General features: G+C 36.2%; 1 long non-coding RNA gene across 2 annotated transcripts in view; it reads right to left on the reverse strand.

The window, feature by feature from the left end:
• Nucleotides 1-2,030: 2,030 nt before the first annotated feature.
• Nucleotides 2,031-25,374, reverse strand: part of LOC140506647 (uncharacterized) — a 61,801-nt gene continuing 38,457 nt past the window's right edge. For both annotated transcript variants that reach the window (XR_011968022.1, XR_011968021.1), the window contains one exon: nucleotides 2,031-3,032. This is a non-coding gene — a long non-coding RNA (uncharacterized lncRNA). The remainder of the gene's footprint in view (nucleotides 3,033-25,374) is intronic.

The raw sequence follows: 25,374 nt of genomic DNA on the forward strand, positions 1-25,374 counted from the left end.
CAAGGAAACTTTAACCTGCTACTTTTTTCCAACTTGAGTTGGTCTCCCTTCCTTTGGCAGCCTGATTTTCTCTTCTCTCCTGTGGAGGTGGAGGTCACTATACTGGTGCTTGATTTAATGTGTGTGCTCACTTGCTTTAATCCACTGCAACTGCAAATTTCTGATCTCAAGGGATTCACTAACCTTAGTCTACCCAGTAGCAGGGACTACAAAATGTATGAAAAAAATACATTTTGATTGATTCCTTTGGTTTTCTATACCGCCTACCTTTCCCAACATATCCCTCTTCCTAGTCCATCTCCCAAAGTCATCTCTTATTATGAACACTCCATCTCTTGACTCTGGAAATTTTCTCTGTTTGTGAATTGATATGATTTTTTGGAAAGTAATTTAGAATTGTATACAAAATCTTAACAGTATGTGCCCTTTGACCCAGCTATACCTCTTAGGTTTTTACCTTAAAGAGATTAAAGAAAGAGGAAAATGTTCTTTCTGTACAAGTATATTTGTAGCAGCTCTATTTGTAGTGATGGAACTAGAAACTATGGTATGTCCATCAGTTGAAGGATAGGTGAAGAACTTGTGAATATATATATATTATATATGTATATATATATACATATATATATATGTATGTATATATATATATATGTATGTATATATGCATGTGATGGAGTACTTTTGGGCTGTAAGAAACAAGGAAATAAATGATTCCATGAAGACAGGAAAAGACATAAACTACTAAGGCAGAGTGAGGTGAGCACAACCAGAAAAAACAATTTATACTATGATGTCAATATTGTAAAAATGAACAATTTTGAGATGCTTGATAAATTAATGAAGAACGAAATGAGTAGAATAGGAGAACAATTTATGTGATAACAATTCTGTAGAAACAAACCAATTTGGAAGCTGTAAGAACTATGCTGTAGAGTGCCCATTCATGATTACAAAGTACTGATGATGAAACAGGCTATCCCTGACAGAGAGGTGGTGGGCTTTGAATAATGAATAAGTCATATATGTTTTTGTACATAATCATTGAGGGAATTTGTTTTGCTTGACTACACAGGCTTTTTTTCCCCCAAAATTTTCTCTGCTCTTTACTTTTTTATTGCTGTGAGAGTGGGAGGGAGAGAAAATGCATTTCCTTTCACTTAAACTAAATAAAGAGGTAAGGGGCATTACAGATGTGAAATTGCACCCACTTCAGATTAAGTCACTGCAGAACTGGTTTTACTTAAATGTTTTGTTTTGTTGTGAGAGCCCTCTCAAAAAGTGGTAATAATCTGCAAATGTATGTAATGTAAAAACAATCACATTAACAAAACTGAAAGAGAAAAGATTAGGATTGTGGGGGTGGGGAAGAATGGAAAATCAATTTAAGAAAAAAAAACAAAACACAATACTCCCAAAAGAAATACAAAGAGAGAATCATCAGGAATTAAGTAGGAATCTAAGAACTGTTAGCTAAAAATTTAAGGATACTAACTATATCTGTGATTTCATTAAATTAGTTGAAGAAATGCCTACCAGTACCAGCCTGTACCTTCACTGAAATTTATACACTTAGTTTCCTAGAGCCCTGGGGTCAAGTGATTTGCCCAGAGTTGTACATTCATCATTTGAGAGCCAGGAGTATTTGACTCCAGCTCCTTCTAGCTTCAAGGCCAATTCTCTAACCATTATACCACACTGCCTCTCTCCTAACATTTTATACTTTTAAGTGAAAAAAACATATCTAAAATTATTTAATCCACCTGGTTGGTCATGGTTTAGTTCATCCACCTTGTCGATAAGATTGCAATAATAATTTAGCAAATATACTACTATGGTTTTAATATAAAATGTAAAAAGTTTGTATAAAGTTTAGGAATGAGTTAGAAAGGAAAAAAAAGTTATAACCTAAATATTAATGCCAAACATGTTGTTGCAACTGCTTCTGTTCCCTGTTTGTTTCTCCTTTGGACATTAACTTTCTAATATTCTGTGTCTAGATAGTATTCCTCGCTTAACTGATCACACAGTGACAATTTTGTACATTTCAGGTTTATTAAGAAAAATGCCATATCAACTACAGAAGGGTTTTTTTTATACTCTCAAAGTTACCATACTCATTTAACAGCATCTTATCATATACTTGTTTTGACAAGAAAAAAAACCTGAGTTCATATTTTTACATAATCATCCAGATGGTAAAGACATAAATTGATTCATGCTAGTATTAATTATTAAATACTAGTATTATACCATGGAAACAAAATAAATATATCAAATTAAACTTCATAAAAGCAAAGTAGAACAAAAATATTTTACTAAGACAAGATTTACAGAAGAATTTCCAGATAAACCATATAAAATGTTCACAAGATTTTCATGAAGAGAGGTTTTTACAATTGAAAGCTGAATCAAGCCTTTCTGAGTGGGAGCGATGATGCTTAATGTGCCTATTTTTGTTCAAACATACACAACACTTAAGGAGTTAAGCTTTGTTAGAAGGCATATTCCAGAGGGTTGCTTTATCTAGTGTTAAAGCATAAAAGTGGAGTTGCAGGGAGGAAGAGACAAAAAATAACAAATAAAAAGGACACACCCTTGCAGTTAATCCTGACATATGTTTTCATTCAAAGCAATTATACTTGAGTAGTACACATAAAAATAGATCTCCAGTCTTTAAACAGTTTTTAAACAACAATCTTAGTGAAACTTGTAGCTTCTGATGATGCATTACAACAGTAAATCAGGACAAAGTATAGATTTGTTTGTCTCTTTCCCTCCCTTCCAAATTTAACAAACACCAGAGAAAAGAAACCTTTTCTATACACAGTGTAGAATATGAGAGAATTGCATATGAAATTCTGGATTTCTATGGTATTGAGTTTGTCTTTGTTTTTAAGTAGAGAATACATTCAACGTGTAATTCTCAAAGCTGTCTTTCTGGTTGATGAATCTGTCCTTCCTTCTCTTCTTATTTTTTTGGGGCTGTGGGAGGAAAACTCTATCCCTGGCCGTCCTTTCTTTTTCTCTTTCTTCTTTCCAAAATGAGAAAAAAAAACAGTAAAAAGAAAATCCATGTAAGATATATGCAGTCAAGTAAAACAAATGAATACATTGACCATATCTAAAATTGTACTCATATAAATGAGTACATATAAAATGTTTCATCTTCTATTTTAAGTTAATTACTGTCAAAAGGTAGGTAACATGTTTCATTATTGGTACTCTGGAATTTGTTTTGGTCGTTATACTGTTCTTAAACCTTAGAATAAGGACAATGAGAACAATTTGTTCTGGTGGCTGAAGCAGGTGCTGTGGAACACAGAGCTTGGTTAGACATCAGACACCAAGGTCATCCACTGCATCTCCATTCATCTTGAATCTATCCTGCCACTGGACTTTGATGACTCTGGAGGAGAGAGTGAGGTGGATGACTTTATGCAACTCTGCCTCACTTAAATCCAATTTATGCATGAATCAAAAGACATCACCCACACCATTTTACCATTTTACCTATCTCAAAGTCCTATGGTGACAGGCAAGTGAAGAAGCTTCAGGTTAAGAAACACTGGGAGTTGTAGTCATTGCACACAGTTGTCTTCTCAAGAGAAGCGGCACTAGGATTTGGCAGCCCCTTTGGGGTTACTTTTTTTTAGATGAGAAGCCTTTTTAAATTGTTTATAAAATAGTATTTTTCCTAATTACATGTAAACATAGTTTTCAACATTCATTTTTTAATAAGATTTTGAGTTTTAAATTTTTTTCTCCCTCTGTTCCTCTCCTTCCCCCTTCTCCAAGATGGCAAGTAATCTGATGCACACATGCAATCATGTAAAAATATTTCCATATTAGTCATGTTAAAAGCCACCAAAAAAAAGAGTGAAAACAGGATGCTTTGATGTGCATTTAAGGAATGCACTACTCACCTCCTGGTGTGAGGAAGGGGCTAGAAAAGGTGCCCTAAAAATTGTCTGCTTACTCAACCCTAGTCTGATTACTGTAGCTTGAGGAAATCCCACCCTGCAGTTAAAACACACACAAAAAAATGTACAAAAAATTTCTCTGAAGATGATTCCACTCATCATTGGTACATGGAATGTGCACATGCTCATGGACAACATGAAATCCACAAAAGACAAACAGCTCTTGTGAGAGAACTCAGCCATAATTCCATCCAAACAGCAACCTTAAGGGAAACCAGGCTGGCGAATGAAGGCCAGCTTACCAAAGTGAGAGCTGGGTACATGTTTTTCTCAAGTGGCCACAATGAAGAAGTACATTGTAAAGCTGGTGCAGGTTTTACACTCAAAATGAATCTAGTTAACAAGCTTGTATAGCCTTGTATAACAGACTAATGACAACGTGATTACCACTTGCAGGAAAATGCCATGTCACCATCATTGGAGAACCATCATGCTCCCACCATGACGAACCCTGATAATGTCAAAGAAAAATCTGATGAAGCCTTGGAGACACTGATTATCAATGTGTTGAGAAAAGACAAGCTTAGAATTCTGTGTGACCTTAATGCAAGAGTAGGTGCAGACTGAATTATCTTAGGAAGATTTTGAAGATCATCTGACAAGATAAGGTACTGGACACTGAGGTCTTTTCTTGAACCGAACTGCCAAGCATTAAGACTCTACTGCAGAAAGTGCAGTTCTGATGGTTTGGTCATCTTGTTCAAATGCCAAATGTATGTTAGCCTAAAAGACTATTTTATGGAGAACTCATGCAAAGCAGGTGCTCAAGTGGTGGTGAGAAGAAGTGATACAAGAACCCGGTCAAGGTATCCCTGGAGAATTTCTGGAATTGATTGTGTGATGTGGGACATGCTGGTAGAGGACCTTCCAGCATAGCATGCTTGCATCAAAGAAGGTGCTGTGTCTTATGAGCAAAGCAGAATTGTAGTAGCTCAAAAGAAACACAAAATGCACACATTTAGAGACATCTCTACTCCAAATGTTCATATGGACTATTTGTACCTGACCTGTGGTAGAGTCTTCTGAGCTCATATTGGTCTGTTCAGCTACAGTCAAACATATCACACTTTGACTCCCACACAGTGATGTTATTTTGACCCTCTCTAAGAATAAAGGACAACAGCCAACTAGTATGACCCTGAATAACTAAATTCATTTTGGTAGAATTTACATTTTTTGTTATATTGGTTTGGTCTATCCAGGAGTAATTAATATTTTTTTTCAGTTGCTTTGTCTGCATTTCTGTAAAGAATATTTTGAAGGCACATTCATATAATTCCTTTATATATCTTAAAGGTACAATCCCAAGTACTTTATCCATTCTGAAATTATTTTCAGTGAAATTTCTCTTTCTATCTCTTCCTGCTAGGTGGTAGGGTCTAGTTGATAATAAAAATGTTGATGATTTACATAGGTTTACTGTATGTCTTACAACTTTACTGAAGTTATTCACTGTTTTAATTAATTTTTAGTTGGTTGTTATTTCTGCTTTCTGCTTTGTTCACTGTCACAGATGTCAGTCCAGTTCCAGTGTTAGAACGCTCTATGTAGACCTTTCTGGCTTGATCCTCTCTCCCTGCAAATATCGGACTACCTCCCTATGCCGATCTGGGCTCAGAAAATGACCCACTATGAGTTCTCCTTGGATTCCCAGTTCCAGCTCACTTGGGTGCTCAGTGTTTCTTGGGGTACTCAAAGGAGAAAAGTGGGCTATACAGCTTCCTCTTTCTCAGTCATTTTTGCCAGTCTCTTACATAGTTTCTTTTAATGTGTATTTAATTACCAAAAATCAAATATTGTTTGAGTTCTTATTCTGTAATATTTATAAGACTATATCTATTAACCAAATGGGCATGTAGGTGGTTAACTCATCTTCCTGATTTCAAATCTGGCCTCAGACACTTACTAGCTGGGCAAGTCCCTTAACCCTGTTTCCCTCAGTTTCCTCATCTATAAAATGAGCTGGAGAACAAAATGGCAAACCATGCCAGTATTTTTGCCAAGAAAATCTCAAATAAGGTGACAAAGAGTTAGACATGACTGAAACTGACTGAACAGCAATAAAATTAATCAAATAAAAAAGACAAAGTTTTTTTTAAAGTGTAATGGGAGAAGTGGTGATTACTTGATATGTGGAATGAGTTTATGCATTATTCAAGGCATATAGCATAGTTCATGCTATGTTTCTATGACTTTAGTCTCAATGATTTTGCATATCTGCACTGCATTTACATTGTGCGCTGCACAGACTAATGAATTGTCTGCATTGGGAGAAATTAACAAAGCCCAGTAGCAGACCTGCATATATTTGAAACTTTGGAAACCATTTATTTTTCAAAATATCTAAACATATTCTTCCTACTTTTTCTATATTAGTGGGTTATTTCTTGCTCTTGAAAAACACACTTTACAAGCTGCTATTGGATATTCTTTTGAACAAGACAGTTCGAATTCAAAAGTCCTTCCCTCAGCGTCCTGTAGCAATGCAGTGACCACAGGAAAATAAAGGGCATGGCTTCATCTGCTTTAGCCTTTGTGTCTTAAATTGCTTTTGCCCACAAATGATGGGTTTTCTTCATAATTCAATGTGACAGCCTGACCATATCATCTGATCCACAATTCAACATCTCTGTCTCATTTCTGGATTCTCTTGACTCACTAATGAATGGTAATTCCTGCCTTTGTTCTTTTTCCTTACACATACTTTCCGCTAATTCTCACTTGTACCACTCAGGAAACATGTGGACTTACTGCTGTTGCTCAAACACACTCCTGACAGGAAGAAAAAGATTGTTTCAGTACTGAATTCCCACTTGTTCCTGTCAATCCAAATCTATTGCTGTCTCCTGGCCCCTTTCTGAACTCTCCTTGCCCACGTGTTTTTCAGTCCAGTTCATGATGACATGGTTGGTTTAGAGGAAATATAACTAGGATTCCAGTCAAGCAGGAAGATGCTACCAATTTAACCAGAAAAGAAGCCAAATCTAAGAAAGTTAAGTGAAGTAACCAGACCATGGAAATTTAGATGGGGAGGCTCTGGAGTCCAGAATGTGAAGGAATCATGAACCAGCAATGTTGACCCAAGAGACTGCATACTCCACTGAGGGCAGGACCTGTGTTTTTTAAAAACTGTGTGTCTCTCTAAGTACATAGCACAATGCTCAGCATACAATAGATACTAAGTGAATCTCCTGAATTATTAAGCTCTGATGTCCATGCAGGGACCATTTGTTTCTAACCCTGTTATATGTAGCCTTTTTTTTTTTGCATTTTTATTTAAAGTTTTAAATTCCAAATTCTATCCCTCCCTCCTTTTTCTATTCCTTCCCTGAGAGGGTAAGCAAATAGGTTATACACGTGTAATTACATATAACATTCCCATATTAGTCATTTTTATAAGAAGACTTGAATAAAAGAAAAAAGGAAAGTGAAAAATAGCATGCTTCAGACTGTCTTCAAACAATATGCTTCACAATTCATCCTTTGGGATCACCTTTGATCATTATATTGCTGAGAATAGCTATGTCATTCACAATTCTCCATTGAGCAATATTACTGTTACTATGTAGCATTCACTACGCTTTTGCATGTAAGTCTTTCTAGGTTTTCTGAGTCATCCTGCTTGACATTTCTTATTGCACCATAATATTCCATTACAATCATATACCACAGCTTCTTTAATCATTCCTCAACTGATGGGCATCCCTCCCAATTCTTCCAATTCTTAGTCACCACAAAAAGAGCTGCTACAAAAATTTTTGTACAAATAGGTCCTTTTCCCTTTTAAAAAATACCTTTAGGATATAGACCTACGAATGGTATTGCTAGATCAAAAGTTATGCACAGTCTTATAGCCTTTTGGGCATAGTTCCAAATTGTTCTCCACAGTGTTTTGATCAGTTTACAACTCCACCAATAGTGTATTAATGTCCCAGTTTTCTCACATCCCCTCCAACACCCAAAATTTCACTTTTTTGTCATATTAGCATATCTGATAAGGGTGAGGTGGTAACTCAGAGTTGTTTTAATTAGCATTTCTCTAATCATTAGTTATTTAGAGCAATTTTCACATACTATTGAAAAATATGTGTGTGTGTATATATATATGTGTGTGTGTGTGTATGTGTGTATATATATATATATATAGCCTTTTTGAGTGAAACTGGTCCTAGGCCTATAGGCCTAAGCAATAGTGACACAAGGAAGTAGCCAAACCTTCCATGAACTCTTCTCTCAATGGATCTCTACGTGAGTTCTTTGCACAGTACTTTGCACACATTGTAAGTGCATAAGAAATGCTTGTTCACTAATTTAGTCATTCTACATGGTAGGGTTTCCATCCAGAATTTTTGAGTATTTTTTTTTATTTGATGAGGATTTTCTCTATCATTATTAACATACTGTATTCCATAGAATTATAAGTGCAAAGTGCCAAATAATGTTGCTCCGGATTAATGTTTTAAACTATGTGCTTAATAAGATTTTTGTGAATATATGATATTGACTTATTGGATGTTTTTCCTATTTGTATATTACTTGTTGTGTATGGATGCAGTCATGGTAGTTGCTTCCACATTATTCTCTGCATTTCATTTTAATGCCATTAATTTTCATGTCTGTCTGTTATATTTGCTACATGTTAATTACAAGGAATTATTGCTTCTTTTTTTTGCATTACTTATGGTACTGCATTTTGATGCTTAGTTTAAGGTCATTAGTTTGAGAAATACAATTTTCAAATTATGGCAACTTGAAAAAATAGAAGCTAATATGTTTGAAACATATTCTTCAGTAAAGAGTATGGGGATATATAATTGTTTCCTGATATTAGGAGCAGACCTTGAGTGCAAAAATAAAGAAGTTCTAAGATTATTGAAAACCTATCTTGGTTTATGGACTCAGTTTGTGGGCTTCTGAAGTAGCTCCTGACCTTGGGAGTCCTCTTCTCTTTTAGAAGAATCCCCATCTATTTAGCTTCAGGGAGCAATATCCTTGCTTAACTGGGCCAATTCTTTCCAGAATGCAATGTTTCTACTGATAAGTCACCTACTGCTTCACAATCCAACACCTTCCTGCCATTCTCATCCTGTTATGCTTTACTCCCTCCCATGTGCTCTCTGATCTAGCTACACAGGTCTTTCTTCAGTTCTGCACACATAAGAGTCCATCTTGGCAGTTATCTGCTGACAGAGAACTAGGCTGGGAGCCAGGAAGACCTGAAATCCATCCTCAGATATTTATTAGCTATGTAACCCTCAGCAATTCACTTAACCTCAGTTACCTCATCTGTAAAATGGGCATAATAGCAGCACCTATCTCCTAGGCTTGTTTGTAAAGTGTTTGGCATATAGTAGATGCTATATAAATGTTAGCTATTAACTATTATAATTACTGTTTTTCCCAGGTCCATAGAATACTTATAAATTTGCTTGTTAGATTCTTAGTATAAAAATTTATATTTATGCTTATTAGATTCCTTTAAAATCTCAGATTCAGTCCATTGTTTCAACTTGGAACTTTTTAACCTAAATATTATCCAGTGTTATCCTCATCCCATTTTTGTAACATCTGAAAATATAATAAGTATGCTTTCATCCAAGCTATTCACTCCTAAATAACTTACCTTTTTGTCTAGTTAGCCAACTAGTTCTGAATTTCTTTAATTATAATTATCATTCTTTCTACTATTACATAATATCTGGGGAAGTACTACATAATGGAAAGAGCACTGGATTTGGGGATCAAAGGTTCCAAGGCCAAGAAGAACTCCAAAGCTTGCAGCTGCAGGGAGGCATGAGACCTTCCTGGGCAAACACCAGAACCCAGGCCAGGAGAGCAGTGGCCATGCCTCTCCTTGGATCACACTACTTTAGAAGCACTGAAAACTTGCAGATTCCTAGAACTAGCTCAGAACACTGTGGTATATATCAATAGTTATATGAAAAATGCTCTAAATCATTATTGATTAGAGAAATGCTAATTAAAACACTTTGAGTACCACCCTTCACCTATCAAATTGACCAATATGGCAGAAAAGGAAAAAAGATAACTGTTGAAGGAGATATGGGAAAATTGGGGGCACTGATGTGTTGTTGGTGGAGTTGTGAACTGATCCAACCATTCTAGAGGGTAATTTGGAACTATGTTCAAAAGTCTTTTAAAACTGTGCATACCTTTTGACCCAACAATATCATTGCTAGGTTTGCATACTAAGGAAAATAATGTATATGTATAAAAATATTTGTGACTTTTTGTTGAGGCAAAGAATTAGAAACTGAGGGGTATCCACCAGTTGGGGAATGACTGAACAAGTTGGGGTATATGATTGTAATGGAATATTATTTGTGCTATAAGAAATGATTTCAGAGAAAATATGGAAAGTCTTACATGAACTGATGCAGAGTGAAGTAAAGGTAAAGAGAAGCACACTATTTTTCACTTTTTTTCAATAATTTTATTCCTTTATTGATTTGAGGGTTTTTCCTCACAAACTAATATGGAAATATATTTTACATGATTGCACATGTATAACCTGTATCTGATTACTTAACATCTTAGAGAGGTGACGGAGGAAAAGAATTTGGAACTCAAAATTTAAAAAAATGTCAAAAATTGCCTCTATATGTAATTGGGAAAAATATTATTTTAAAAACAGAAATGTAATAAAGCCTAAAACTTGGGAGAGTACTTCTCCAGCCCTAGGTGACCAGAGTCCAGCTTTAACATAAATTACAAAGTCAAGAAATAGGCTAAAAAAAAGAACAAACCACAAAAAACCCAAAAAACAAAAAAACGTGACCATAAAAAACTACTAGAGTGGCAAAGAAGACCAAGCCAAAAACTCAGGAGAAGACAAGAATATGAAAACTGTTACAACCAAAGTCTCAAAGAAAAATGTAAAGAACCCAAACCAATAAGAATACCTAGAAGAGACAAAGAGATGGGTGGTAGAAGAAAAATTGAGAAAAAATGAGAAAGGTGAAAGAAAATTATGAAAAAAATTATAGTGTGGTAAAAGATGCACAAAAAATGCTAAAGAATAATATCACACATACACACACACACACACAAATTGGCCTAACAATAAAGGGGACTCAACAATTCACTGAAGAAAAGAACTCCTTAAAAAAAGATGGAAAAAGAGATACAAAAGGTCACCAAGGAAAATAATTCCTCAAAAATTAGAATTCACACATGGAAGCTAATGGCTGCATGAGACATCAAGAAACAATATAAGAAAGTTAAAGGAATGAAAAAATAGAAGAAAATGTGAAATATCTTATTAGAAAAAAACACATGATCTTGAAAATACTTTGAGGAGAGATAATTTAAACATTATTGGGCTACCTGAAAGTTGAGATAAATGAAAAGCCCAAGAGATAGAGTTTCCGGGTAATTGATCAATTTATTAATTAGGAGAACTGATAATCAATAAATTGATGTTCAGCGGTCTCTCTAAATAACCAAAGACAAAACCATGGAGATCCCTGAATCCTTACATACCTTTGGAAAAGGACAGGTGAAAATCACTTCTGATTCGTGAACAATTAATGAAGGGGTGGACATATTAATGAGGACATGGGCTAAAAGTCTTTAGCTTCTTCTGTTGAGAACATGACTTGATCATGTGACTGAACTGTCTCTATCAATCTGGACCAAGGAATCTATCTCTACTCAGACTACTCTGATTAGTTTTCTCCTTCATAAGCTGGATTCTTCTAAACTCTAAATGGAGAAGGGGGGGGGGAGGAATACAATGGCATGGGCTTATTTCCTAATGACAATAATTCACCTAGATTAAATTCTATTTGTAAAGTCTTAGGCTGGGTGAGGCACCACCCAAGGTGGCAGAGCACATACCCAGAAGAATTGAGCAAACTCATCTATCAGCAATGTCCTTCAGAGGCTGACTGACTGACATACAGGGATTGGTCCATGAATGGGAATATAGAAAGGAAAAGCCTCAATCCTAATTTAATAATTTGTTATTAATATAATAGAAAAATAATCATTTTTCTCAAAGCTATGTCATCATATTTCAAGAAATTATTGAGGAAAACTGCCCTTATGACTTAGATCTAGAGGATAAAATAAAAATTGAAAGACTCCACTGATCACCTCCTGAAAGATATCCCAAAATAAAAACTCCCAGGAATACTATAGCCAAGTTCCAGAGCTTTCTGGTCAAGGAGACAATAAGGCAAGCAGTGAGAAAGAAACAATTCAATTACCATGGATCCACAGTCAGAATTGCAAAAGATTTTGCAACTTTCACATTAAAATAGTGGAAGGCTTAGAATATTCTGGAAGACAAAGGAGCTAGGATTACAAGCAAGAATATCCTACCCAGCAAAACTGAGTGTAATCCTCCAAAGAGAAAAATGAATATTTAGTGAAATGGAAGACTTTCAAGCATTCCTGATGAAAAGGCTAGAATTAGATACAAAATTTGACATTTGAATACAAGACTTAAGAGAAGTATAAAAAGATAAACATAAGAGACTTCAACAGTTTATATTCCTCGATAGGAAGATAATGCATGTAATCCTAAGAATTCTGTCATTATTAGGACAATTAGAAGAAGTCAGCATAGAGAGAGAACATGGATGTGAATTGGTTATGTTGGGATGTTATAAAAAATGAAGGGTTGTAAAAAAGAGATGCACATAGAGAAGAAGGGAGGAAGAGGGAGAAAGCAGATGATTATCATACATAAAAGATGCACGTAAGGAAGAGTTTTTATAATAGAGAAGAAAATGGCAGGACAGGATGGTGGGAAATGCTCAGTCTCATTAGAATTGGTTGAGAAATAGAGACAAAGAGACATAGCACACACACACACACACATTCAGTTGAGTATAAAAATCTTCTTACCCAACAGGTTAATAGGAAGGGAGAAAAATAAGAGGAAAGGGTGGGGCAATGATGAATGGGAAAGCAGATTAAAAGAGGCAATGGTCAAAATTAAAATAACCTTTTAAGGAGGAACAGGACAAATAGAGAGAGAGAGAGAAGGATAAACAGAACAAATAAGATGGAGGGAAATACATAGTAATCATAACTGTGAATGTGAATGTTATGAACTCACCCATAAAACGGAAGCAGATAGAAGAATAGATTTGAAACTAGAATATAACAATATTTGTTTATAAGAGACACACTTAAAAAACATAAAAACCCAAGCATAAAGTTAAAATAAGGAGGTGGAACAGAATTTATTATGCTTTAGCTAAAATTTTAAAAAAGTAGAGGTAGCAGTCATGATTTCAGACAAAGCAAAAGCAAAAATAGACCCAATTAAGAGAGATAATCAGGAAAACTACATTTTGATAAAAGATACCATAGATAGAGAAGCAATATAAAAACAGTTACAGCAAATTTCTTTGGGAAAAGATTTTTTTCTCAAATACATAAAGAGCTGAGTTAGATTTACAAAAATAAGAGCCATTCCTCAATTGATAAATGGCTAAAGGACATGAACAAGCAGTATCCAGAAGTAAAGATCAAAGTTATCTAGTCCTATAAAATGCTCTAAAACCACTATTGATGAGAGATGTCAATTAAAATAACTCTGAAGTACCACCTCACTTAAAGGAGAAATGCTGGAGGAATTAGGAAAAACAGGTACACAAATGAACTATTGGTAGATTACAGAATTGGTCTGACCATTCTAGAGAACAATTTGGAACTATGCCCAAAGGGTTACAAAACTGTGCACACCCTTTGACCCAGCAATACCACTACTAGGTTTATGCTGCAAAAAGATCAAAGAATAAGGAAAATTATATATATAATGTACAGAAATGCTTAAAGCAGCTCCTTTGGTGGAGGTAAAGAATTGGAAACTGAGGAGATGCCCATCAATTGGTGAACTGCTAAACAAAGTGACAAATTGTGGCATATGATTGTAATGGAGTATTATTGTGCTATAAGAAATGACAAAGGGAATGGTTTCAGAAAAACATGAGACGACCTTTTTAAACTGATGCAAAGTAAAATATCATTTTACACAGTAACAGCAATATTATGATGATGATCAACTATGAAAGACTTAGCTACTCTGACCCAAGACAATTCCAGGGGACTCCTGATGAAAAATGCTGTCTAACTCCAGAAAGAGAACTGATAAACTCTGAATTCAAATTGAAGCATAATTCTCTTACTTTATTTTTCTTGCTTTTTGGTGATATGTCTAATAGGAAAATATGTTTGCATGATTTCACATGTATTTGTTGTTCAGTTGTGTCTGACTCTTTGTGACTGTATTTGGGGTTTTCTTGGCAAATATACTAGAGTGGTTTACCTTTACCTTCTCCCATTCATTTAATAGATTAGGAAACTGCAGCAAATAGGGTTAAATGTCTTGCCCAGGGTCACACAATTAGTAAGTTTCTGAGGTCAGACTTGAACTCAGGCCTTCCTGACTCCAGGTCCAATGCTCTATCCACTGAGACACCTAGTTGCCCATTTTGCATTTGGATTTCATTGCTGGTTCTCTTTTAGAGTGTTGTGTCCTGAAAATGAGAAGAGGTTAGGGAGATGCTTAAGGTTAATTTTATTTGATTTATTTCTTTTTTTATTATAAGCTGAATTTTTATTTATTAATAAGTTTCAACACCATAAAGAAATTTCCACACATAAAAGCATGCATAAATTATAGAATTATATATGAAACTATGAATTCTACCTCATACCACTAGCTTTAAATATGTAATTCTATACTTTCATTTCAAAACAGGTCACTTGTCATATTAGTTGTTGAATTTTCTTTGGTGAATTTACACAAACAATTACAACAGATCTTTAAGACTAAATTTTTCTATTATCATAAATCCCATCACCTTTCATTAACCTCCCTTTCTTTCTCCCAATTAAGAACACAAAAAGAGGGGTGGGGTGAAATAAGGTGGAGAGCTGAAACAATTAAGTCTGCAAAATGGCCAAGTCTAAAAATGTGTGCTTCTTTTTTCCATATTGTGTCCATCTCTTGTCTGAAGGAGGGTAACAACTCTAGAGTATTTTCAGGTCTTTCTGGAGACTTGATTGTTCAGAGTTTCAAAAGTTGTTTCTCTTTGCATTGTTGTTGTACTATTTTAAATTTTTCTGATTCTGCTTTATTTCATGTGGCATCAGGTCATACTACCCAGAATTCTGTGAAATCACCTCTCTTTTCCTTTCTAGATTTCTCTGAACTCATGTTTTTGTACTCCAAACTTCCTACTCAGCTCAGGTCTTTGCATCAAAAATTCTTCAAAATCTTCTACTGTGTTAAATATCAATTTTTTCCCATATAGGATTATGCCAAGTTTTGTAAGGTAACTTATTCTTGATTGTAAGCCCATCTCTTTTGCCTGTCTCAATACTGAATTCCAAGATTTCCTCTCATGTATTGTTGAAGCTGCCAGGCATTGTGTGATCCTCACTGTAATTCTTTGGTATTTGAACTGCTTCATTCTGGATTCTTGTAATATTTTCTCTTTGACATGGGAGTTTTGAGTTCTGACTATGACATTCCTGGGAGTTTTTATTTGGGGATTTATTAGAGGAGGTGACCTATGGATTCTTTCTATATTTATTCTGCATCCTGGTTCTAATAAATCTGGGCAATTAGCTTTTATGATTTCTTGAAATATAGTATCCAAAATTTTTACTATGTCAATGTTGTCAGGGAGTCCAATAATTTTTATATTATTTCTTCTTGATCAGTTTTCCAAGTCAGTTGTTTTTGTTACCAGATATCTTACATTTCTTCTTCAGGTTTTTCAATCTTTTCATTTTGTTCTAATATTTCTTTCTGACTTATGGAGTCATTGATTTCTGTTTGATATATTCTTGTTTTCAAGGACTCCTCTCCTTGTATAATGTCTACCATTTTCTCTTCTAAGTTATCTATTCTACTTCCAACTTTTCCTTCTAGGTCTTTTATTTCATTTTTTATCTCTTCATTTCTACTAGGAATTCATGTAGTCCTCATGGAAAATCCATTTTCTCTTTTGAATCTATGTTTACAGTTATGTAATTGCTTTCTTCTTTTGGAGTATCTCTAGACTTGATACTTGTTAATGCTTTCATGTTTAATGTATTTATCTCTCTAGGTTTAGTTTCTGAACTGACTTTTGTGGTCGGGCCACACTCAATAAGCCAACTATGCTAAGTTTTGGGGTGGCTTTACTAACCAGGCCAGGTCTTACCCTCAGTTCCCTGGGTTCTTGTACTAACTTCCACATCCTAGGATTTTTGAGGTGTAGAGCCAAAACTTCAGCACTCTAGTACTTCCAAGCTCTCCACTCCAGGGATTTTGCAAAGGAAAAAGTGCTTTTGCAGGGTACAGTCTACATAAACCCCTTGGTTAGACTGGGAGATGTAGAGACTAGTTTTGTTCCCAGGCCCTTGTTTTCCAATACCTGTATTTTCTTTTATTTATTTAATTATTTCTTTTTTGCAGTTCACAGGTAGAAGAAATCACTGACTTTTTGTTTCTCAGCTCACAGAAGACTTTGTGGACTGCTGGAGTAGATATGCAGAAGACAGGTGGTCTGCCATGAGCATCAAAATCCAGACAGCTGATCCTAGATGCTAACTTGTTGGAAATGTTGGAGAAGGAATTCTTGTCCAGAAATGAGCTGGCTTAGATGACCTCTTCAAACTATGAGACTCCTTAACTACTCAAAAAGTATCTCATAAATGTTCTTCTTCTCTCTGATGTCACAGGAAGAATTTCTATATCCAAATTCAGTTCCCTCAAGGAGTAAGAATGGTGATTTTTCTGAGACAAGGAAATGGAGTAACTATCTCAACTTTCTAAAGCTGAAATTTACCTCACTGCTTTGTTCCTTAGACCCGTCTCTGCCTCTCAGGAAAGGATGCCCTTCTCTCCTTCCTTCCCAAACAAATTCTTTCTCAGCAAAGTCCCCTCCTCCAGGCCAATAGTCTTCCCAGGCTCTAAGAGCATTCCCCAATCCCTTTCACTTGTCAGTCCCAGACAAAGGAAAAAGGATCAGATGAGTGTGTCTCCCACCTAGCTATTTGATTTATTTCTTGGAAATGCAAGAAGTTCATCAAGTAATTAGACAAATGTTCACATTTTATGAACTGCCTAGTCCCTCCAAATGCCACCATTGTAAGTGCAGGTGTGGGAAGATCCTGAGTAAGCCATATTGAGGGTCAAAATAAGTTTTAACTTTTCAATACAACTTTGGATATTTATGCCAAGAGTGGAGTTAAGCGATGAAATATTGGTCATTAGTCCTTCTCTTTCTACATTTCAAAACAGAATATTTAGCCACTGTGAAATACTAGCAACACTGTGCTTTAGTTGAAGATAAAAAAGTAAAAAACTCCATGATTTAGTCTAGGAATTTCTATTTAACATTACAAGGCTATGTTGATAAATGAATCTGAGCGGTTATTTTCCTCTCTCATTAAATTATTCCTAGAGAAATGGCCATTTTTTTCATCCAACTTTCCATTAACTTTGCCAATTTTCCTGAAATCACAATGTCCAGGCTCTCTCTTAAAAACTGGCTTATGTAAACCTCTAAAAAACAAAGCAATAACAGTAATTACACAATATTATGTGTATGTAGGTGTGTGTGTGTGTATGTGTGTGTGTGTGTGTGTGTATATATATATATATACATATATATATATACATATATATATATTTGAAAAGAAGCTCTTCACCAAAGAAGCTTGCTTTAAAGCTTTTGATATTCATTGTCTATGGTACCTTTTATCAAAATGCAGTTTCCTTGACTATCTCTTTTAATTAATTAGGGCTATTTTCACTTTTGCTTTGTCTGAAATAATGATTGAAAAATATCTCACCTTGACCTTTTTTTAGTTCTGCTGCTCCAAAATTTTTATTTGAAAGAGAATGCTGGGAGATTTTGGCTGGGCTGCTGCCTCTAATTCACCATTTTTGTTTTTGATGTTTTTGGTTAGCAAAAATGCCAAAGTCGAAAAGGGGGCACTAGGGTGCAATAGTAAAGAATTTATATTAGAGCATTATTCCCCAAAACTTAGAACACATTCTGCTATAAATATCCCTTGTAAGAGTAAGGAGAGGGGATATTTGTAGAGATCATAAGCTGAGAAGCACAAAAAAGAGAAACACATATGACCAAGGCATATTCAGTATGAGAAAATTCATTCCTCCAATGCTGCTGTGCTTCATGGCTGCTCTTCCTGATCCTCCTGACCTTGATGTTTCAGTCTCTGCTAGATCTGCTCCATTGGTTGCTGCTGGAGACTTATTATCTGTACTCTCCAGACATTTTATGTGACACCATCTTTACTCCACTTGGGTCATCATTTTCACTCTCTCCTCACTAGAAAATTGAATTTCATCCCTCAAAATATCTTGGTTTTTGTTTGGCTAGCTTTGGCTTTATCTTGCTTGGTACCAAGTCTCTAGTGCACTTCTTAGACATCTCCAGCCATGCCACTGCTTGTCTACACTCTCTTCTCCCTACATTCCAGTTTGCCTTTAGGTGTGTTGTTTTCCCCAATTAGAACAGGAGCTCCCTGAGAGCATTAGGATATCTTTCTTGTTTTTATTTCTGTCTTCAGACTTAGCATGGTGCTTGGAACATGGTAAGAGCTTAAAAATACTCTCTCAAAAATTACTTGGGGGACAGCTAGGTGGCTCAGTGAATCAGGAGTGCTCAGACCCCAGCCCTAGGATCCTATGCCTCCCCAGACCAAAGACCTTATCTCTGACAATAACTCATGAGTGGGCCCCAGTGAAGCAAACTATCTTTCCTTGTTACAAGAACAAGCTGACCTCTGTAGAACTTCTCTTGTATGAATATTAGAACTATCATGTCCTGATTCCCACAGTTTATACATATATGTATATATATATATGTACATATATATATACACATATATATATATACACACACACATATATATATATAAAATAACCCAGAGTTCAAGCTATAGTGTCAACTGCCAAAGCTATCTTGTTACAGACATAGATATACAGACATGCAGTGTCTTAGAATTTCCCTTCCTGCCCTCTCCCCAGGCCATGGCACTAGTGAGTGACACCTGTGCCCAAAGTGCAGAAAGTGTATGTTCACCACCTAATTAGTATACTTGCCACACAATTCACTCAACTTTTTCTATATAATCTTTAGCATCCTTCCTATTAAGCTGTGAGTTTCCTAAAGGAGATTGGTCCACCTTTATTAGTGATATGATAAACTTTTTGCCACTTGACTGGAAGACTGCTTGAGGTCTTGAATTCTTTCTTGACAACTCCACCTAGGACCTCAGTAATTTGGGGGATCCCTGAACCCCTAAAACTGCAGCAGATAAAGCACTAATGTTGGAATCAGGAAGACCTGAATTCAAATCTGGCCTCAGACACTTAATAGCTCTGCAAACCTTGGCAAGTCACTTAAGCTTTGTTTGCTTTAATCCACACAAGGAAATAACAAATCATTCCAATATCTTTACCAAGAAAACCCCATGGATAAAGCCCATGGGGGTCATGAACAATTGGGCCCAACTGAACAACAACAAATAAAAAGTCTATGTCTATTTGTCTATCATCCATCTATCTATCTGTCATGTGTCTTTCTGTTTATCTCTATCTACATATCCATTTCCTTCTGTCTATTGCGCCCCCTCCCCTTTCACTCTCCATCTCTACCACCACCTCCAGTTTCTGGTTGAAATCTTTGATTGGTACTGAGAGAAATGATTATTATCAACCAATGATTTGCAGAGAGTCAGAGTCCCTACCCCCTTTTTCTAAAGTCCTCATTTTAAAACTCAGTCTCTGAAGATTTCAACCTTCAACTTTCTCCTCAATTGTGATCAGATCCACCTAACTTCAAGGAATTAATCTAAGGCAGGGAAGCCTTTGTGCTCTACACAAGTTTTGGTGTTTTGAATAGATTGCCCAGTGTTGGTCATATCCATTTTGGGATAGATAGTCATTACTTAAATTCAGCAAAGAATAAACACAAAAGCAAAAAAATGAAGAAAAAAATCAGAAAACCTATAGGCTTAGGCTCACAAATAGCTATTAGAGTACCTCTACTCTTTGTTGTTGTTGTATTTGTCCTTTGTTCTCAAAAAGGACCATGACATCAGGGAAGTGAGGACATGATTTGTGGTTGACTTGGATCTGAGTGAGGGAGGGCTGTGCAAGGTCACCAGCCTCACCTTCTCCTCCTGAGCCATCTGGGTCCAGTGGCCTGATATTCATCAAGATGACTAGAGATGACCCAAGATACAATGGGAGACCCTGGCCCTTTTAGGCTGTCTTTTCAGATTCTCACTTTCAGTGAGATAATGCCCATTCAGTGAATAGACCTCTTTAAGAAGTGAATCAAGAGATTGCTCCTTTAATCAAAAAAAAAAAATCAAACTGGGAGGGGAAGACCCTCAGTGTTGCTGATCAAAAGAGAAACAGTTACTATTGACATTCATTCTGAGTCTTGAGGGCCCAAAATATAGCCATTAAGTGGAGCTTGGGCAGGGACCTATTGTGATCTAATCTAGGCGCTCCAAAGTGAAATGAGAAAGCAAAAGAAAGAAACAAAGAAAGAGAAAGGGAGGAGGGAAGGAATGAAAGAAGGAAGGAACGAGGGAAGGAGGGAAGGAGGGGAAAGAGGGAAAGAGGGAAAGAGGGAAGGAGGGAAGGAGGGAAGAAGGAAAGAAAGAGGGGAGGAAGGAGGAGAGAAGGGAGAGGAGGAAGAAAGGGAGGAAGGAGGGAAGGAAGGAATCTAGCCAATAAACCCCAAGTTAACTGGACAGCTTCCAGCCATTAAAATTTAACTTCTTTTGGAGAGACAGAGAAGGAGGGAGATGGAGAGGGAAAGGATGAGCAAAGTTACCCAACTGGCTGGGTCCCCATGCAGTCAGCTCGGACTACTCACAGGTTGTGTTTGTCCTTCATTTTCTAAGAGGATCAACCATGACATCAGGGAAATGATGACATAACTTGTAGTTGACTTTGATTTAATAATGAGGCCTTTATCAGAGATACTTGCTTTAAAGATCATTTCCCAGGTTTCTGTTTTCCTTCTAATCTTGGTTGCATTGGTTTCATTTGAACAAAAGTTTTTTAATATAATGAAAATTATATATTTTACATTTTGTAATGTTCTCTATCTCTTGTTTGGTTATGGATTCTTTCCTTCCCCATAGATCTAACAGGTAGACTATTCCTTGCTTTTCTAATTTGTTTATAGTGTTACCCTTTATGTTTAAATCATGGACCTTATCTTGGTATATGTGATGAGATGTTGTTCTATGACTAGTTTGTGTCATATTGTTTTCCAGTTTTTCCAGAATTCAAATAGTGAGTTCTTATACCAAAGGCTGGGGTCTTTGGCTTTATCAAACACTAGATTACTATGGTCATTGACTACTGTGTCTTGTGCACCTAATCTATTCCACTGATCCACCATTCTATTTTTTAGACAATACTAGATAGTTTTGAAGATTACTGCTTTATCATATAGTTTCAGATCTGATATTGCTAGCCCATCTTTTCTTGCATTTCTTTATATTATTCTGGAGCTTGTGTTCTTCTGATGAATTTTGTTATTTTTTTCTGGCTCTATAAACTAATTTTTTGGTACTTTGATTAATATGGCACTGAATCAGTAAATTAGTTTAGGCAATATTGTCATTATTATTATATTGGCTCAGCCTACCCATGAGCAATTGATATTTTTCAAATTGTTTATATCTAACTCTATTTGTGTAAAAAGCATTTTGTAATAATATTCACACAGTTCCTGAATTTGTCTTGACAGATGGACTCCCATGTATTTCATATTGTTTACAGTTATTTTAAATAGAATTTCTCTTTCTCTCTCTTGCTGCTGAGCTTTGTTGGTCATATAAAGAAAAGCTGGTGATTTATGTTCATTTCTCTTATATCCTGCAATTTTGCTAAAGTTGTTAATTATTTCTAGTAGCTTTTTATTTGATTTTCTAGGGTTCTCTTAGTATGCCATAATATCATTTGCAAAGAGATAGTTTTTGTTTTCTCATCTAGGCTCCCAGAATTATGTGTACTATTTCTGATATCAATGGTAGTCTACTATTTTACAGTGTAACAGAGGGCATGGTTGTTAGATGTGAGGGGTCAGAGCTAATCACCCATTCTTGAATTGTTTCTTTGCTTTCTATTATTACAGAGAATGGTGTATTCTCATATGAATAATTAATTAAACTTGTGAGGGACATAGTATGTTATTTGGCCATCAGATAGTGTTCTGACCACCCATCAGTGGCCTCCTTCAGAATTAGAGTTAGAATTAGAGTCAATAAATATTTATTAAGCACCTACAATGTGCCAAGCACACCTGTAAGTACTAAGGATACAAAGAAAGGCATAAGACAGTCCCTATATTCAAACACTTGCAAGAGGACACATAAGAAGAAGTTGAAAGTGGGGGAGAGGAGCATGATTTCACCATGCAGCCAAGGTAGGAAGTAATCTAAGAAGGTTATAGTTTCTGAGTTGATTTCATCTTGCAGAATGAGTTTCTGGAGATGATGAAGTCCAGGAAAGCATCTGGGTGATAAATGATGAGGAGAACTCCCTGAAGATAGTGGAAGAGCCTCTCTAATTGTGGAGGATCTAGAAGAAGAAATCAGATGTCCACTCCTCTACCTTTATGTTGCAGGAGGAAGGGGTTCAGGGGAAAGGGTGCTGAGGGGATAGGAATTTCTGAGCTGAAATTTCACCCTCCTACTACTTGCTTCCTTTTCTTAGAAGCAAATGGCAATCTCTGGGACCCAGATTCAAAAGGACTATAGAATTATGGTCTGGAATAAGGAGAAGGATAGGATCTGGCCCTGGATTTCTGGGAATTACTAGTTAAGGAAACTCTATCAATGCAGGTCATCACCTTCTCTGGTTCTTAAAGTCTTAGAGAGTTGTTTCAGTCACTGAGAGGTTAAGGTCCAAAGTCAGTATGTGTCAAAGATAGGACTTAAACCCACATCTTCATGGCTTTCAGGTTTGTTTTTTATCCAGTATGACCTGGAATATATCTCCCAAACTACTAAAAATATCTCCTAAATCAAGCGCCACTCCTTCCATGATTGGACTACTCCCTCTTAATTTCTTACACTCTCCATCTCCCACAATTCATAGGATCCATTGATTTATTCTTTTTTGGTTTTTGGTGTTTTTGGAGGCAGTTAGGGTTAAGGGTCTGAAGCTGAATTTGAGCTCAGGTTCTCCTAACTCCTAGGATGGTGCTCTATCCATTGTACCACCTAGTTGACCCCAATTCATTCTTAATGCCTATGATTTATTGAAATAATTAGCAAACATGAAACTTCTGCCACCCCTCCCCCCCCAAAAAATACTATAAAAGCCTTTCAAATAGCAAGCTGGAGGATTCACCACAGCTTGGATTTGCTCATTGCTCCAAATCCCTTTCTGAGCAAATAAGAAGGGCAAAGAAGAAAGGCTTTGGCAAGTTTTTAGAATTTCCACAGATTTCTTTAGCAAGAATTATGATGAAAGTTAGGCAGAGGAACACCGTGGTCAATTTTGCTTCATTTCACAATAGCTATTTCATAGCATGGCACACTTAACTCTGCCCCAGTCACTGTTCAATCCATTCCTAATCTCTACATGAGGTCCTTAGCTTCCCAATTCTCCTCATGGGTCACTCATGGTAATGGTAAGACCAGAATTCTTGGGCTCCGGCCTCTAGCAAGTTTACTCTTGACCTGGGCAGCCAGAAGGACAGTAGTGGAGACATGATAAGGGTTAGTTATTTTATTCTATTCTTCTCAAATGACAACAACTTGATTTATAAAGCCCCAAGTAACCTGTGATATTTGAAGTTTCTTTAATGCATGTGGAAATTATTTTCTATTTTATAATTTGAGGAACAAATAGATGGGGTATAGGTCATATGAAGAAGGAACAATGGGGCATGGGAGAGGAGAATGAATAAAAGGTATATCAAGCAGCAGATCTTAAATTTTCATGTTAAGATTAGTATTGAAATGATCTGAAGTAAAAAGACAGAAGGAAGAATTTCTTAAATACACATATTTGGAAGGGAGGAATTTTTGTTGAATGACAACAATGAAGATACATCCAATCTGTGGCTAAGTTTTCCTTCTGTTTTCACAGTCTCTCTCATACATGTCTCCTTCTCTCCACTCACACCTTGATGCAGGCTTTCTCTACCTCACACTTGGACCAATGCAATAGTCTTCTCCTCTCCTCTCCTTCTTAATAATTGGAGGTACTCTGCCCAAAGGAAGGCAAAGTTTGATGGCTGAATCCTTCCTTGATATATAGGGTTTACTGACTAGATTTCTTTCTTAAACACCAGGCCGGAATTCAATTTACCCTCGCTCTCATTGATTGGCCAACAATAGGTCCCTTCCCATCCACTTAATGGTTATTTTTTGGGCCCTGATGACTCTGAGTGAATGTAAATAGTAATTGTCCCTCTTTTAGCCAAAAACAAACCTGAGTATCTCCCCCGCCCCTCCCAGTTTGATTCTTTTTTAATTAAAGAGGCCAGCCCTTGACTCACTTCTTGAATATCCTTAATTACTGCACAGGCATTGCCTCAGTCACAGTGAGAACTTGGAAAGACATTAGCTTAAAAAGACCAAGTTCTCCCACTGCATTCAGGGCCATCTCCAGTTGCCCTGATTAATACCTGGCCACTGGACACAGATGGCTCTGGAGGAGAAAGTGAGACTGGCGACATTACAAAACCCTCCTTCACTTTAATCCAATTCACTTGCAAGTAATGACATCACTTTCCTGAGGTCATGGTTCTTTTCAAGAATGAAGGATAAACCAGAGTTCCATTACATTCATATACCACAACTTGTTCAGCCATTCCTTCAATGGGTATCTCTTTAATTTCTAAGTCTTTGCCACCACAAAAAGGGTTGCTGTAAATATTTTTGTACAGGTGTATCTTTTTTTCCCTTTTTTATGATCTCTTTGGGATACAGACCTAGTAGTGATATTGTTGGATCAAAGGGTATGCACAGTTTTATAGCCCTTTGGGCATAGTTTCAAATTGCTCACCAGAATGGTTGGATCAGTTCACAACTCCACTAACAATCAATGTATTAATGTTCCAATTTTCCCACATCTTCTCCAACAATTATCATTTTTTTGTGTGATATTAACCAATTGGATAGGTGTGAGATGGTACCTCAGAGCTGTTTTAATTTGTATTTCTCTAGTCAATAGTGATTTAGAGTATTTTTCATACCACTACAGATACCTTTAATTTCTTCATCTGAAAACTGCCTGTTCATATCCTATAACCATGTATCAATTGGGGAGTGACTTATATTCTTACATATTTTACTCAGTTCTCTATATATTCTAGAAATGAGGGTTTTATCAGAGATACTGGCTGTA

This window comes from Notamacropus eugenii, chromosome 5 (genome assembly GCF_028372415.1).
Source record: "Notamacropus eugenii isolate mMacEug1 chromosome 5, mMacEug1.pri_v2, whole genome shotgun sequence".
In the NCBI taxonomy this organism is placed as follows: domain Eukaryota; kingdom Metazoa; phylum Chordata; class Mammalia; order Diprotodontia; family Macropodidae; genus Notamacropus; species Notamacropus eugenii.